The 17,855-nt window shown below is 37.8% G+C and overlaps 1 protein-coding gene and 1 pseudogene across 4 annotated transcripts in view; one reads left to right on the top strand and one right to left on the bottom strand.

Moving 5' to 3' along the window:
* Positions 1–17,855, bottom strand: part of NRG3 (neuregulin 3) — a 1,278,837-nt gene that overhangs the window by 309,859 nt on the left and 951,123 nt on the right. The gene's annotated exons all lie outside the window — the stretch shown is intronic.
* Positions 16,412–17,321, top strand: LOC136313181 (proteasome subunit alpha type-6 pseudogene; annotated as a pseudogene).

The raw sequence follows: 17,855 nt of genomic DNA, 5'->3' as shown, positions 1-17,855 counted from the left end.
TAGGCAAATTATTTAGTATCCCTGTTGCCCAGTTTCTACCCAAATAAAATGGGAATGAAATCAGGAAGAAGGAAAATGAACAACCACATCTGGTTGATGTTATACACATGCATTTTTAGTAATTTTTATACCTAGATGCCTTCTATCTATCACATCCACAAAGATGCAGTTTACATAATGTGCAGGCAGAAATGTATAAAGGACAGAAAGAGTTTCAAATATTTGCTTTCATCCCTGTGCAGGGCCTGGTATCTGCGTGAGCTTCGGAAAGTGTGTGCATGCTTCCTCCTTGGAAACTGGAGTGTAGACATAAAATTTACACCAGCAGAAACCAATTAACTTCAAAAGAGAGATAGTGGCAATGTTGTCGGAGGGCAGACATTTTGTCAGTGATGTACAAGCCTTCCAATTTCAAGGGGCCCATTAAACGCTGATTTAAATACTGAACAACCCCTGCAGGTATTCTTCTTTGTGCCCTGTCAATTCTCTTCAGCATCAGTGTCAGTCCTTGGTTGGGAAAACGGAAAGATCATCAGGCATGTAAGCCTCACATTTTAGAGGCAGGGAGGTTTGGGACACTGCCTGGTTTTAAGTCCAGACGGGCTATTTCACTGATTGCTTAGACTTCTCATGCCTTCTTCCTCTGTGAAATGGAGATGATAACTGTAGCTACCTCCCAGGGTTACTATTAAGGAAAAAAGTGACATAAAACCTGTGGGTCATGGTAAGCACTCAATAAATGTTAGTTTTTCATGTCTTTGAATTTGGAATTGTTACCCCAGGTTTTTGAGTGAGGAAACGGAGGTTTAGGAAGATTAAGGAGCTAACACTAAAATTACACAGCCAGGATTTGAACTAGAGGCAAACCTAACCAAGGTTGACTCTGGAGTCCTTGTGTGATGTATAGCACTTACTGAATCTCACCACAAGAATTCAGTAATGCCTGACCTGTGGTGGCGCAGTGGGATAAAGCGTCGACCTGGAACACTGAGGTTGCCGGTTCGAAACCTTGGGCTTGCCCGGTCAAGGCACATATGGGAGTTGATGCTTCCTGCTCCTCCCTCCCCTTCTCTCTCTCTCTCTCCTCTCTCTCTAAAAATTAATAAATAAAATATATATATAAAAAAAAAAGAATTCAGTAGTCACATAGATCACCATACACCTAGCTACCTTTACCAAGATTAATACTTGAACATATGGTCCAAATATTATGAAATAGAGCCATAATTTACAGAAAGAATTAAAGACTTAGATTTGTAAGTCATTATCCAATCTCAAAATGTCCTTGAGCAAACCATGTCATGAAAATAATCATTGACTTAAAGGCAAATACCTTAGCTTCATGTCAATCATAAAGGTAATCACCAAGAGTGGGAAGACTTTGGGAACACTAGTACTAAAGAATGAAAATGAGATTTCTAAATTTCAGGCTGTCCTCAGTTAACATATAGGAACAAAACAAACAAAAACACAGAGAATGGAGTTTCAGCAGGGCAAATGAAGTGCCCAACTTAGAAGAGACCAAGAGTATGAAACCAGGACTCCCAACCATGTCTCCATCTAAATGAAAATGTTTGCTGGGTGAATAGAAATGTTGCTAGCTAAGGATCTTCAGCTTAGAGTTATTGGCTCAAAAATTATTAATGTGGCTAGAACAAAGTGTCCCTTCCCTGCCACTCACTGATGAAGCTAAGATCTAGGTTTGGCTACAGAGAAAATTGTGACACTGATTGAGGTATAGGCTTTCTCTAACGGAATGTAGAATGTAATTAAGTGGTCTAATTTACAAGAACACTAATTAAGACAGCATGATGTATAAGGTAACCAACTAAAATTAAAATTACCTATAGATTGGTCATCGGTACAGCATTTCCAAAATCCTTTCAGTTATAAATGGAAAAAATTAGAATTAGATTATATTGTAGAGTAATAGCTGCCTGCAAACTCAGGAAGGTCCTCCAATGTGTTATATCAATAACTTTCAGATTAACCACAAATTCCATGGTAGAGGCAACTGTTGCTTACAATGTCACTCATCTTCCAACTCTGTTATTTCTTGCTAACAGAGTTGTATCTGCAATCTTAAGGGAAAAAAGAAGTAGGATTTATTTTTAAATTTTTCCTTAGGGAAAGTTTGAATTCAAAGTAGATGAAGGTCAGTTGTTGCATCCTAGGACTGCTCTAGATTTCAGATGTAAATTTACAAGCATCTGGTCAAATCCAGAAGGCATGTTATATTCTGATGATGTTTGAGCCCAGTGACTGCAAGTCTGGGAAGTTAAAAAACATAGCAAATGTGTGTTTCCTCAACCACAAGTTCTTTCCAACCACGTGTAGGGTATCAGAGACTTGTACCCACAGACACCCACTTAATTTGGCCACCTGTAGTGCCAGAGAGGCAGCAACCATTCACATCAAGGTGCTTCATTATCAGGTACGGCACATCCACATCTGGAGAACCAGGGGCTGAACAGTTCTCATGTCAGTAGGAATAAATGCTTCCCTTCCTAGAGATTTCTTCCCTTATTTGGTCAAGAACTTCACTTCAATCTTAACGCTTCATTAAGAAAATTGAAACATAACATAGCATGAAAGGACTCCCCAGGTTAGAGTGCAAAGCAATATTATTATCAAGAGCAGCTCTGTGGGCTGACCAAACCATTCTATTTACTTTACCTTTGACTTAACTGTATCTAAAATTTTAAAAAGTATCTTTTTAAGCTAAGAAGGTAAATAAAGGAATAATGTATTGGCGCTGTCTGGGAACTCACTTCAGAGATACGATATGACTCCTGCAGCAAAGGCGTCTGGGAAGTGCTATACTTTCTGCGACTGTTGAACTCTCTGTGACTCTGCACCCACATGCTTGACTGACTGCCCTGGAATCTGGAATGCCTCCGAAAGAAAAACATCACATCCCAGAAGAGAGTTTAATGAATGTATAGAGTATAACAACCACATGATGTTTACTTTTAGAAATGCATTGTTCTTTCTGGTGGGCTGTGTGACTACCCACCATATGGTTTTACTACTAACCCTCTTTATGCTATTAAGCCCGTATAAGAAGGGACCCTGTTCTGGAAGGTGTGTGGGTTTTTCCCAGCCCACCACCACTGGGAACAGCTGCTTTGCCCAGGTGTGTAAGTTTCTCTTATTAAAGCTCTTATAAATCTGAATAAGGCTATAAGTCAGTTCTTTAAAATTGACCCTAAATTTAGACTTATGGAGCTTTCTCTCAATAAGCCATCTTGCACAAAAAGTTCATAATTTCAATATCATAAAATGTGGTATAATAACAGTTGCTCTTAACAAGAACAAAAAGATTAAGGGATAATACTGACAGGTGGAGGATGGTTAGAGTTTCGCTATTTCAATCAGTCCAATTGATAAAGAAAATGCTATGTTGCTAATTTCCTAGTATATACAAAAATCTATTCAGAAAAATGTGAGATTCTAGTTTTCAATGGAGGTAGTTTATTAAATATTGGTGGAATAGGCATGCCCTTTAGATGCAGGATGACACCCAATTCTCCCTAGTAGAGCGTGACAGAAGTCTGTGTCAGACCTCCCCAAGGTCTCAGCTGGTCTTTTCTGAGTGGGATTACTGAGTCTTGATTTAGTGCATGCTGTTTGTACATGTGGTGTATATACACAGAAACACACACACATTGCCCTTATTCATTGTAAATGTATCTAATAATCAGAAGATTTAGGCAGATAATTTAGGTTCCAACACTGAAATGAGAGGAGAGTCAGGACCTCTTCTCTCCCTTCTCTAGTTAATTAAAAGCTCCCATAACTGCCTTGGATGTTTCCCCCTCAGGGGCAGACCATGTGTCACATCCACTCCCTGGGACTCCTCTGTAGTATCTTCACTTAAGATGATATCAAGATTGAGAAATTAGCTAATCACAGACTTTCTTTGATGTCCAAGGTTAAACTGAGGTAGGAGAGTAGAAAGCTAGGGAAATTGCTTGACAATTGGAATGAGGGAAACTGAGACAAAATAAACAAATAGTTTACACATTCTAGACCACCCTGGAACAGACTAGCCTCGGTCATGGTCCCTCTTCAATGATATTCTTTAAAAATGAAACAAACCAGAAAGTAAACCTAACTCCTCTTTATGCACATTTTGATGAATCAACATACTGAATGGTACACCTGGAAAGCTAATGAATATTAAGACCCATAAGACCTCCCATAGAAGTCCCACTGGCTAAGAAAAGATAAAAAGCTTTAAGACAAAGAACACACCAGCACCCTCTCTCCAAAGCCCATATCTTCTCTCTTACTCTAGAGGTCCCCATGATATTTACAACCAGAGGAGCAGTGGACAGTGGTAACTTACCCTGGGCTTATGCCCTGAACCTGTCTCCATGGCCCCCTTTTCTCTGACTCTCTAGAGGACCAAAACAGGCATGCCTTGGCTTTCTTCTGTTGCTTCTTCTATTTTAGGCCCTTCCTTCATTGCAGTGTCCCCAGCTTTAATAAATGTTCTCTCAAAATCACTTGGACTCATGTTATGAAACCTTCCTTGCACAAACTCAGGGACTCACTCACTACAGGCTGGACCGAGGAAGACTCATTCTGTGCTCAGTCCCCGGCTGGTAACACAACCGTTAGCAGATTCCCTCACTTGTTTCTACTTGCTTGTAATTAGAAGAGCAGTTGACTCATACATCTAGAGTAGTCAGTAGAATTTATTCTTTAGATCTGGCCATCTAAAAAATATCTATAGAGGAGTAAAGACAATTATCATCCTTGTCAGCTTGAAGTTTACCAAAAATCAAAAACAGAGCCAGAGTAAAACATTTTCAACTTGCTGTATTAGTGCTTGGGCAGTCATAACAAAGGATCATAGGCTGTGTGGCTTAAACAAGCGATTATTATTTTCTCATAGCTCTGATGCTAGAAACCCAAAATTGAGGTGCCCACTATAGCAGTGAATGGTGCGAAATCTCTAATTGGGTTGTAGATGGCCGTCCTCTCATTTAACCTCACCTGGTTATTAGAAGACAACCAATCCTATCAGATTAGGACCCCACCCATATGACCTCATCTGACCTCAATTACCTCTTAAAGAGCCTGTCTCCAGATCACATTGGGTGTTAAGGCTTGTGGATGTGGGGGTCCAGAACAAGTCACCCCAAGATGTGCCTCTGTGGTATACAGATTTTTTGAGCTAAAGGCAACTTTAGCCCAGGCTCAGGAGAAAATTCTGCCTCCCCCCTTTAACTGTCTGAAAGAATTTGAATTAGAGGACCTGCCCATAAAAGATGATCAGCAATAACCTTTTCACCCTCCTACATGGCAGGACAAACTTTTATTTACTAAACATCTGCTCTTATTATTCTGGAAGCCTCAAAGGGTCATTACTTCATTTGTACCTCAGGATGACTTATGTACCTCAATCCTACTTTCTTTCTCTCGACTTCTCTTGCAGGTGGTGGTGGTGGTGGTGTGTATGTGTGTGTGTGTGTGTGGGGGGGTCTATGCAACTCTAATGTGTGCAGGGTTCTCATACATATGTATGTATTAAATTTGGTCTTTTCCTCTTGTTAATATGTCTCAGGTCTATGTGATTATTAGACCACAAAGAAGCTTGAGGGAAGAGAAAAGTTTGTTCCTTCCCCACTTGGACAAAAAAGCAGATTCTATGGAAAGTTAGCTCATATGGTTTCCTGATCATCAATTCCTAACTGGGCAGTCATGCCCCAGACATATAACTGTTTAGTAAAAGGTTTATTTTAGCTTTAAGAAAGCCCTGCCCATTGTTTCTGTGAATCTAGGTTAATATTCCTTTGGAAAGCCTCTTTCAGACCCTTCCTTGAACAGCAGACCACCCTCAAAGAGAATACATAATATTTTTAACTATCTTGTAATTCAATCAAGATAGTATCTTAGCTTTTGTATTCCAGGGACAAAACACCTGCTAACCATGTCACAGATAAAGAATTACTGATATGCAAATGAAGAAATACTAGAAAAATTTCTGGAATGCAAACTTTATCTAATTAACTTGTTTATCTGAATTTTAAACCCGTCAACTACCCTTTTCTCCCTCTACAAAATGGTCACCTTGAGAAGAGATGTTAAAACCATTTTTAGGAAACATAACCCCGCTGTCTTCTTAGATTGCAGTTCATCTGAATAAAGTGCCCACAAAGATTCCTTCCTTGTCTTTACTTATTGGCTGAATGGTGACAGGTAGCATGAACACTGACTTCTGAGGTTTCAAGAATACCAACCCCAAGACTTAACTATAGTTGTTCCTCAGTATCTGGAGGGATTGGTCTAGGACCACCCACAGATACCAAAATACGTGGGTGCTCAAGTCCCTTATATAAAATGGTGTAGAACAATGCATGCAGGCAGTCCTCCACATTAAAAAAAATACTATTTTTCATCTACCTGGTTGGTCGAATGTAAAGATAAGAAGTTCAGAGATACGAGAGCAGAATGTATATATATATTTTTAAATATCTCCATTTAATGGACCTGGTTCAAACCTGTGTTGTTTATGAATCAAGTGTACTTCTATTAACCATAGGAGCGATGCAATGAGCTCATGGAATCTGGAAGGGGAGAGAGGAATTTCAATAGCTAGCTCTTCAAGGCCAAAGCATCAAAAGGCTACTTCAAGAATGTGGGGAAGTTCAAATGAAACAGTGCTGTTTGTAAATGTTCGGTGCTGACTTGTGACTTAATTGTGTGGATCACTTGCTACTACTTTGCATAAATTCTTAATAAATTGTACGATCATGCTGGCCTGCAGCCCAAATACGAACAAAAGAAGAAAGGGGGCCCGTTTTTTCTGCTTCATTCTGCATCTCACTTTACTCCAAATAATTTTGATACTGAGGTGCTCATATGTCACCGAGTTTGAGAAGCAATGAGTGCAGGTGTGCAACATGCGGCAATGATAAAATAAAAGAGAAATCACAAGAAGAAACTCTTCTGGAAAACTGTGATGTCCTTTTTGGAATTCGCGCTCTCAGAGGAGATGATGAGTGAGCATGATATAAACACAAGATCAAAGAGGTCAGTCTTGTCCCCTGCCTCGGAAGTATGGGTAATTCCCTGAAGCAAAGAGTGCTCAGCTTAATAAGGAAGAAGGAAAAGAAAAGAAATCTGAGAGATAAATCTTATGTAAAAGGCATCTTGATGATTGGCACTATAAAGGAGAGAGGCAGCTCATTAGAAAAAGAACCAATAAAACCACTCACAGCAGGCTTCAAAAAGAAGTGGTAATAATTATTGTCTCTCTAAGAAAGGGGGCAAAACATCCACACAGTGTCATTCACAAATCTGGCTACAGACATTGCAGGGCAAACTGCAAGATTCCCACAGCTTTCTGATTTAATTAAGTGAAGAGAGCAGAAAAAGACTTTTACAGTTTACCGTCCTCAATCATAGACAGTTTTTCCATGAAACATGATTTCTTTAAAAGCCATTTTAGAAACCCATAGAGTTTGCTGAACCCTCGTTCAACAGCATAATTTTCCCTGTTTCTCCCAGGATACTGTATAATCGACTAACAGGGTGCAACATTTCTGTTGGCCAAAGGCAATGGGCAGCTTTGATCAGAATTCACAATAATATATCTCCCTTGTGTGATAAATGATTTACTGCTGGGGATAAATGGATATAATCTTTCATTATGTATGACATTCATCAGCAACAAGAAAGCTTTGGACTGAATGGAAAGTGATTTCATATTAAAAGCCTCATGCATTTCAGACTGAGATGAAAGTGAGGTCTTGCCTTGAACAAAAACAGGGCACAGGCTTGTAGGTTGAAATGGGTGTGCAGTCAAATATAATCATTACTCTAAAGCTGCAAATCTGTTAGGAGAAAACCAGGGAATTATGTGACTAGATCAACCTCAATGCTGCACAAAAGCCCCACTTCTTAATTATACTGTTCTGCTTCCTTAAATGTGTTCTTAAGACCAACTCTGAGAACCAAGAATAGTGATAGAACCAGGTAGGGAGGAGAAAGAAGTGGTGGGGGGGTGTAAGTGACTTTAAATTCCCGTTATCATAGAAAGTCAATGTGCCATATCTAAAGTAGATAAAGCAAGAAATAGAGGCTTAATGTGTTATTTAGCTATATAGAGTTAACAACTGGGAAAATGTCAAAGGAAAATGATTTAATAAGCTTGTCTGCCTGTTTGGGGAGGGAGTACAGTTGGGAGAGTTGTTGGGGAGGGGGAGTTGGTTTGGAAAAGAAGACCAAGGTTGGTTTTTCATTATAACACATTCATACTTTTAACTTATTTTTTTAAATCACACAATTTGAGTACAGCAAATAATTTAATTTTAAAAATGATTTGAGTTCTTTGCTTCATTAATTATTTATAACCCAGTTATAATACCACATCTTCATTTGATTTTTCAATAACAGGAATTCCCCAATACTGTAGTATATCTTAGGAACAAAAAAAAATTTTAACATGTAAAACAATGTGAAAAAATGCATAGTCAAGCCACAAACTGAGTGGAAATATTGGTAAAAGACACATTTGATAACAAACTGTTATAAAAAAATATACAAAGCACTCTTAATATTCAACAATAAGAAAACAAACTACACAATTAAAAAGTGGACCCAAGACCTGCACAGTCACCTGAGCAAAATGACATAAGCATGGGAAATAATCCTACAAAGAGCTACTCCACACTGTCGGTCACTAGGGAAACTCAGAGTAAAACAACTACGAGATCCCACTGTACACCTATTAAAATGACCAAAATCTAGAACAATGACAACACGGAATATGGGCAAGGATGTGCACCAACAGGGACTCTCTTTCATTGGTGGTGGAAATGCAAAATGGTACAGATACTCTGGAAGATAGTTTAGCAGTTTCTTTTATAAAACTAAACATATCCTTACTGTGTAATCCAGCAATTGTGCTCCTTGCTATTTACCTGACAGGGCTGAAAACTTATGCCCATACAACAGCCTCCACAAGGATGTCTGTAGCAGCTTTATCCACAATTGCCACAACTTGAAAGGAATCAAGAATGGATAGTAGGTAAACAGAGAAACTGTGGTACATTCAGACAATGGGATATTATTCAGTGCTAAAAAGAAATGAGCTATCAAGTCATAAGAAAGACATGAAAACAATTTAAATACATATTACTAAATTAAAGAATCCAATCTGAAAAGCCTTCATACTATATGATTCTAACTGTATGACACTACGGAAAAGGCAAAAAATATGGAATCACTAAGAAGATCAGCATTTACCAAGGTTTGAGGGTAAGAGATGAATAATCAGAGCACAGAGAATTTTTGGGGCTATAAAAATGCTCTGCATGATACCATCATAAAGGACATATGTCATTATACATTTGTCTCAACCAATAGAATGTACAGTAGCAAAATTGAGCCCTAAAGAAAACTATGGACTCTGAGTGATTATGATGTGTCAATGTAGACACTCTGGTGGGAATGCTGCTAAGGGGAGGTGGTGCTGTGTGATGGCAGGGGGTCTATGGGCTATCTCTATGTCTTCTCCTCAGTTTCCCTGTTTACCTAAAACTTCTTTAAAAATCTTAATAATTATGTATATATCAAATGAAATAAGTATGGACAGAGTTAGACCCAAATCTTAATGTTTTCTTATACTGTATAAAAATGGAATTAGAAAAATTCATAAAGGGCATTTATTCCAACCACCTCATTTTGTGGAAGACAATATTATAAGACAAAGGTGGTGGATTTGCCAAGCCATTAAAGGCCATGATGGGTAAAACAAGGATTAGAGTTTTTGGATTCTTTCTAAATTCAGTGCTCTCTTTGCTATTTTACAATTTCTCTTAAAAAGAAGACATTCCTGCCATCCCTCATGCCAAACTTTTCTGAGTCTTTCTAGTGAAAACATATGTATTGTTGGAGCTTAATCAGCACAATTCAATTGCCTCAGCAAGGTGAGAAAGAGGTGGCAATATCAATATAACTAGCTTGGAGAAGGATAGATAATGAAACAAATTATAAACAGGATGTCACATGAAAACTGGGAATATCACATCAGAGCATGGGTAAGGTTGGGTGAGCTTGAAAAGACGTAAGGGAATAGTCCTTCTAACAGTGAGATGGATGTAATTCTTGACCTTTAATTGAAACTAAGGAAAATGCAAACTGGTACAAGTTGACAAAAATTAAGTGGATATCCACAGACAGTAAATTCAAAATAGAATTCAAAAGAATGTTATTTAACTGGAGTGTTTGACAAGTTGAAATGAATATGCAAAAGTGAGCAGTGACTTGAAATCAATTAAATGGTTATTATTTTGTAAAATAAAAACAGAGAGACAGACAGATTGATTCAGTTAATCACTTTCTGGGTGATTTATTTGATATTAGTATGTGTTTTCAACCTGGAATAAATCAATGAGAAAGTGCTTCATCTTGTAGAGTAACAGATGGCGAGGGTCTAACTTCCCTCAGGACCTCCTCTGTGTCTCAGGGCACAAAGAACACATATGTGAGAAGTTAGATTTTATTCCATTTCAACTAACACTGGAGAGCATGTTTACTTGCGTTGTTGACCATTGTAATAGTGTAATGTATAATTCTAAGTGCTCCATTTCATTATTAACTCTCTCTTGAGGAAAAGGAAGCCTATCATTTTATACTTAATGTAGAGGTAAAGATAAAAGTGAAAATAGCAGTTTTAATTATTTGCTTAGTTATATAATGCCATAGTTTTTTTATTATGTGAGAGGTGGGGAGGCAGAGAAAGGCTCCCACATGCTCTCCAACCAGAATCCACCCTGCAAGCCCCCTACCAGGTAATGCTCTGCCAGTCTGGGCCTCTACTCTGTTGCTTGGCAACCAAGCTATTTTAATGCCTGAGGTGAGGCTTTGGAACTATCCTCAGTGCCTGGGGCCACCTTTGCTCAAACCATTCAAGCCATGGCTGCAGGAGGGGAAGAGAGAGAGAGAGAGAGAGAGAGAGAGAGAGAGAGAGAGAGAGATAAATATGGGGGTGGAGAAGCAGATAGTCACTTCTCCTATATGCCCTAACTGGGAATCAAACCAGGGACTTCTACATGCTGGGCCAACATTCCATCACTGAGCCAACAGGCCAGGACCCCCTAATTTAATTAATCTAAAAAGATTAAAAATATAAAGATATTTAGTATGGCTTTAGATTTAATAGTATGTTATCATGTTCTAACATCTCAATTCATATGCCCATTCCCAATTAAATATAAAGCACTGAAAAGAAAGTGGTGGTATATCTGGAAACAAAAACTTTGTTAAATACTACAGATAAGGAAATGTAATAAGACAATTGATTGCAAAAGTAGATAAAACATGAAAAGTTAAACAGAGACTAGTAAGGCAGCATAGGAATTAGCAACAGTATGAAATCATACTGACTTCTAGGCACATAACTACACATGCACAGACACAAACACTCACCTCCCTCCCTACTCACAGCACCTCAGAGGAACTAATTTATCCCTCTGGGCACCCATTTCCTCTTTTGCCAACAGGGCTAATCACCCTGGCCTGGAGCACAAAAGAGAGCTATGCCCATTAATTACTTAAAGCTCATAAACTCTTTTGAAGAGGAAAAGCTCTAGTTTTCTCATTCTGTTCTTTGCCTTCAAATAAACTAGCTACATTTTACAAAGGTTTCTGAGGGATTTATTACCAGACCTCTATCTAAAAAAAGTTGCACCACAATTACAACTTTAATGACCTACTCTAAAACTTCCCAAGGCTACAACATAATTAGTCTATTTTATAATTAGTACTTTAAAAAATCATTTGTTGAAAGTAAATAAGAAGTGACTAGGGCTCCTAGAAGCCATCTACATTATTTGATATATAAAAGATAGAAATCATATTTATCAAGTGCCTACAATTTTCCAAATTCTGTGCTAGACACTTTACTTAATTACCTATATATTCTACCCAGTATTGCTAAGTCAGCATTGTTTTATTTGTGGTTTTAAAGGTAAAAAATATAGAGATTTGGACTGATTAAGCATTTGATTAAGTTACAAAACTAGTAAGGCTTGAAGTTGTGAGTTATGTCCACTTTAACCATAATAAGCCTGACAATGAAGAACCAAGAATGCCTGTAATAATAAATCAGTGCTGCTTTATGATGATTGATCAGCAATAATTTCAAGGAAAGATCTTGATCAAAAGGGGTAAATGTAAACAATACTATAAATGTAGTGAGTTTACAATGGAGCTGCCATGTCAGAGGAACTGTCTCACATGTCTTAAAGATCAAACTTTGGAATGTTGAAACAAAGCAAAATAACCTTTGCACTGGGCATAAGCAACATTATGTCCCAAAGAACTGTATGCAAAAATAATGAATAATCAGTTATTATGACTTCTGGATTGATGACTACTGAACTGAAAATTAAAAACACTGTTTAGAATTAACATAACTATGTATCTGGAACAACAAAAATGACTTTCTTCCATTGATGTAATTGCCTCTGTTCACGTTCTTATAAATATCCATTGACTTTGTCTTCTAACTGAAATCTTATTTGGGCTTCTGCTTGAATTAAAGATTCTCAAATATTCTCAAGTATTCCTATTGATCTCAAATGACACTGTTTGCCACTCACTTTGAAAGACCTTGTTTAATTTTAAGTTAACATAAAACTTTAAAAGCTATGATCCCTGTATAGTAAGACGTTATTTACATAATAGAAGATTGTGATTTAGGATCACATCTCAGATAGACCAAAGTGTTTCTAGATGTCAAACTTACTCAATCTCAATACATATTTATAGTTTTATGGTAATAAATATAGTACCTATCTATTTATCTATGCTCTTAATTTTGATTATCACAACTCTAATGATTGGTTTCTTAGTGATTAATTTTTAGAGGAGTTGGTGTTAAGTTTAGCTCACATTAACCAATGAAAAAACTAGTAAAACATTATTACTAATTTAAAAATATGTGACTCTATAGTAATAAATTTATTTTATTCATTAAAGAAAAACACTTTCCTTCATAAAATGGTTTTAAACATATTTTCATTAATATTTAATAATCTTGAGAATCTATACTCTAGTGCAGGGGTCGGGAAACTTTTTGGCTGAGAGATCCATGAACGCCACATATTTTAAAATGTAATTCCATGAGAGCCATACAACGACCTGTGTTCGTTATGCATTATCCAATAAAAATTTGGTGTTGTCCCGGAGAACAGCTGTGAGATTGGCTCCAACCACCTGCAACCATGAACATGAGCGGTAGGAAATGAATGGATTGTAATACATGAGAATGTTTTATATTTTTAATGTTATTATTTTTTTATTAAAGATTTGTCTGCGAGCCAGATGCAGCCATCAAAAGAGCCACATCTGGCCCTGGCCGGTTGGCTCAGTGGTAGAGCGTCGGCCTGGCGTGCAGAAGTCCCGGGTTCAATTACCAGCCAGGGCACACAGGAGAGGTGCCCATCTGCTTCTCCACCCCTCCCCCTCCTGTCTCTCTCTTCCCCTCCCGCAGCCAAGGCTCCATTGGAGCAAAGATGGCCCAGGTGCTGGGGATGGCTCCATGGCCTCTGCCTCAGGCGCTAGAGTGGTTCTGGTCGCAACAGAGCGACGCCCCAGATGGGCAAAGCATCGCCCCCTGGAGGGTGTGCCGGGTGGATTCCAGTAGGGCGCATGCAGGAGTCTGTCTGACTGCCTCCCAGTTTCCAGCTTCAGAAAAATACAAAAAAAAAAAAAAAGCACCACATCTGGCTCGCGAGCCATAGGTTCCCGACCCCTGCTCTAGTGATCAAAACATTTGCATTCTGTTACAGAATAACAGTTAAGCACACTAGTTGTTCTCTATGAATCTTTTAAATGATATATAAATATCTTTTCAGTCAGTAGTAACCACTATTTATCCTAATTTGCATCCCATGATGTTATTAGGCTTGGAACAAGCCATAGACTGTTGGAGTCCCTAGGCTTGTAATTTTATCCCAATGAAATTTTTCAATAATTGTTAAGTGCCTATCCTGAAGTGAATAATGGTTTCATTCTCATTTGGACAAAGAAAAGTTAATTTTATTGATGTCACTGAGACTTCAGTTTTAGTTATTATCAGCAGAGTACTCTGTGTTCTCTGTGTCTACACCTCTCTTATAGAACTTCTACAGGGTGACCAATCATCAAAAAATATGTGTGTCCTGAGATTCAGTACCAGTGTTTTAGCCAAGAAAGCTATAAGTAATATTTTTCTCTCCCTTTCTCTCTCTCTCTCTCTTTCTCTGGTTACTGTCTGCCTCAATAGATTTGAATACCTCTATATGATTTGCATGTATTGTGTGTATACTTAATACAATCTTTACTTACAAATATGCCTTAACAATAAAATATTTAAAGTTTTCTCTACTCACCTCTTCATCTTAAGGTGTTCCTGCAGTTCTTTTCTGTGTAATTCTGCTAGTTCATCGAGTTCTAGTATTATATTTACAGAATTACATTTATACCAAAATAATCTTTAATTATTTTGTGGGTTTTCCTCTTAACCTTATAGGGATATTATTTCTTTTTTATGTCAAATATTTGATATAATTTTTTAATAATAGTAACTAGCATTAATTAAACATTTGGAATGTCAATGGCAGAAAAATATGCATTTTATGCATACTATCTTTAAGTTTCTGCCTTATGATATTGCTATTTTGATTCCTATTTATTAGTTGAAGAAACTGAGGGTCACATGTTTAATTATATATATGGGAAATAACAGCTAGAAATAACAAATATAAAATGTACTACTTGAAAGGTAAGGCGTTTTTGTTACCCTAACCCTCAGCAGAGGTGTAATGACAATGTGTTAGGGTGCCACCGGAAAGAGCTGAAATTCACAGCCAGGTCTTTAAACTTCTTCTTTTCCTAAAACCTCTTCAAAAAATGTAGTCTCATTAAACTCTTCTCTGCTACACCACAATATTTCTTCTGTTAGAACATCAGCAAAAAATCGCTATCCTTGTTCACTGTGACAATTTTGTCCTGTCGGAATACCTGGTCTTTTAGTTAGGGTACAATCCATTCCCTGTACAGGAAGACTCTAAAGTAATCATCATTAGATTAAAAAGAGTAAAGCACTTCTCTATAAAAGACAAATATTTTATATAAATCACAAGAAAATAATAATTCTAGGCTTTTTAGTAATCATAAAAACAAATGCAAGGAGAAAGAATGAAGAAGCATGAGGTGGATACTCCCACCAGACACTTGTCTTTGTCCCTGAAACAAGGCTGGTTTAGCAGTTGCAGGCAGTGAGCGTCTCGGCGTGGGAAAAAAACTACAGTTGGTCAGAGGAACACCAACTCACATTTTCTGAAAAAAAAAAAATCTAAGGCTTGAAATGATTACTGTATTCCAAGCAAGAGTTAAGAGGCAGACATGCAAGGTGAGAGAGGTTTGCCTTACCAGATATAGAGCGTGGTAGTAAAGACAGCATGGAACTGATTGTGTGATACACAGACAATGGTAAGAAACAGAGACAACAGAAGTAGAGGTACATATACTTGGACATTAGTACAAACTCCCCTCTGAGAAGTCAGAAGGGAAACAAAAAACTATACACAAAAGGTTGTAGAGCTTGTGACTGATCATACATATGAGACAAAGAATTAAAATATGAGTTTACCATACACACCCAAACATAAATCTAGATGTTGTTACCTATTTATACATGAAAAACAAATCTTTAAATATTTAGAAGGAAATACCACAGAAAGCTATCTTTATGAACTAGGGCTAGGAATAATTTATTGACTAAGACACACAAGGAAAAATAATCAAGACTAAAAACAATTTTACTTCTCAATACAAAACAAAAGAAGATACTTCTGCACAATTAGAAATCATCAAAACAAATTTCAAAAAATCAAAGTTAGTAAGAAGCTCATTGCACAGCATTTAACCAAAAGGTTTAGCCTGATAAATGCATAACTTAAAAGTCAGTGAGAATGAAAAAGAAATAGAAATATTTTAAAATGACTTTAATAGTAAACAACGAAGGAGGAAACCCAAATGTTCAACCCCACCCCCAAAACAATAAAAAAATAACATGTATTTTCTAATAATTGAAGAAACAAAAATTAAAATGAGATGGCATTTTACACCCAATATAGGTGTAAAAATAAATTTCAGTAAGTGCACCAATGAGTCCCATGGTTCTGGGGCGGGTTTTGACCACCACATTACCATTGTTTTTATCCAAGGGCTAGATCTACCAAGTAGAATATGCTTTTAAGGCTATTACCCAGGGTGGCCTTCCATCACCACTGTCAGAGGGAATCAATGTGCCATAATTGTCACATAGAAGAAAGTGCCGGACAAATTATTGGATTCCAGCACAGTGACTCACTTATGTAAGGTAACTGAAAGCAGTAGCTGTTTGATGACAGAAATGGCAGCTGACAGCAGATCCCAGGTGCAGAGGACACACTATGAGGCAGCCAATTGGAAATACAAGTATTGCTATGAATTCTGGGGGACATGCTGTGCAGAAGAATTGCCTGTATTTCTTAGGTCTACACACAGAACACTGAAGTGAAGTCTCTTGATTATTGTGTAATTATAATTGGTATAGATGACAAACAGGGTCCTCAGGTGAACAAGTGTGATCCTGCAGTCTACTGTTATGGGTTCAAAAATATTGCAGCAAGAGTTAACCAAACTGAGTCAACCAGCTTGCCTGGGAAAAAAAAGTGAAGAGGAAGTTTGATGGGACATTTGAACAGGCAGTGGAAACAGTGGTTACATGCCTGTCTGTAGTTCTGTCATTTAATTTCAAATCTTCAGAAATAGAAGTTGGAGGAGTTACAGTTGAAAATCCTAAGCCTGACCACGTGGTGGCACAGTGGATAGAGCATTGGGCTGAGATACAGAGGGCACAGGTTCAAAACTCCAATGTTGCCAGCTTGAGCGTGGGCTCATCCAACTTGAGCGCAGGCTCACCATCTTGAGCGCTGGGTCGCTGGCTTGAGTATGGGATCACAGACATGACCCCATGGTCGCTGGCTTGAGCCCAAGGTCACTGGCTTGAAGTCAAGGTCACTGGCTTGAGCAAGGGGTCACTCACTCTGCTGTAGCCCCACCCCCCATCAAGGTACATATGAGAAAGCAATCAAGGAACAACTAGAGAGCCACAACGAAGAATTGATGTTTCTCATCCTTTCCCTTCCTGTCTCTCTGTCCCTCTCTCTGTCTCTCTCACAAAAAAGATAAAATCCTAAATTTAGGATTCTTACTGAGGCAGAGATTGACCCTTACCAGTTTCTCTAGCAGAGAGAGACCAAACATTGTAGTTAGTTTACCAAATCCTTGATGCCACCTGATTGTGTATTTGGTGACAACAGACTGACCTTATGGAGGCTATTGGATTGAAAAAGGAACCTCTCCCACTCCTCTTGCTGCTGAAGGGGTTAGAACTCGATAGAAATAAAAGCAGTGCTTTTGAGATAAAAATAATAAATTTCAAACCTTGATGAATTGTGGGGAATAGTGTATAAACTGGTGCAACGATTTTGCAGAACAATACAAAATAACATGAAATGTGCATGTTTCCTATGACACAGCAGCTTTATCTGATGCTGTGCTGTGCCCATAAAAGGACTCTTACGCTTGGGCGGAAGATGTGTGCGGGGATGTTAATGACAGCATTTATTTTCATTGTAAAAATTGGAAGCAGCTAAAATGGCCATAAAATGGATATCTGTGAATAAACATAGATTGTTCAAAAATATAATGGACTATAAACCTACAGTAAAAATGAATACTTCTAGGTCAAAATGTACAAAATTTTTTCTTCACAAATTCTTCTGCTTGAAATAATGATTTGT

This window comes from Saccopteryx bilineata, chromosome 9, assembly GCF_036850765.1.
Source record: "Saccopteryx bilineata isolate mSacBil1 chromosome 9, mSacBil1_pri_phased_curated, whole genome shotgun sequence".
In the NCBI taxonomy this organism is placed as follows: domain Eukaryota; kingdom Metazoa; phylum Chordata; class Mammalia; order Chiroptera; family Emballonuridae; genus Saccopteryx; species Saccopteryx bilineata.
Note: the sequence above shows the minus strand (reverse complement) of the source record. Positions and strands in the feature narration are given on the sequence as shown.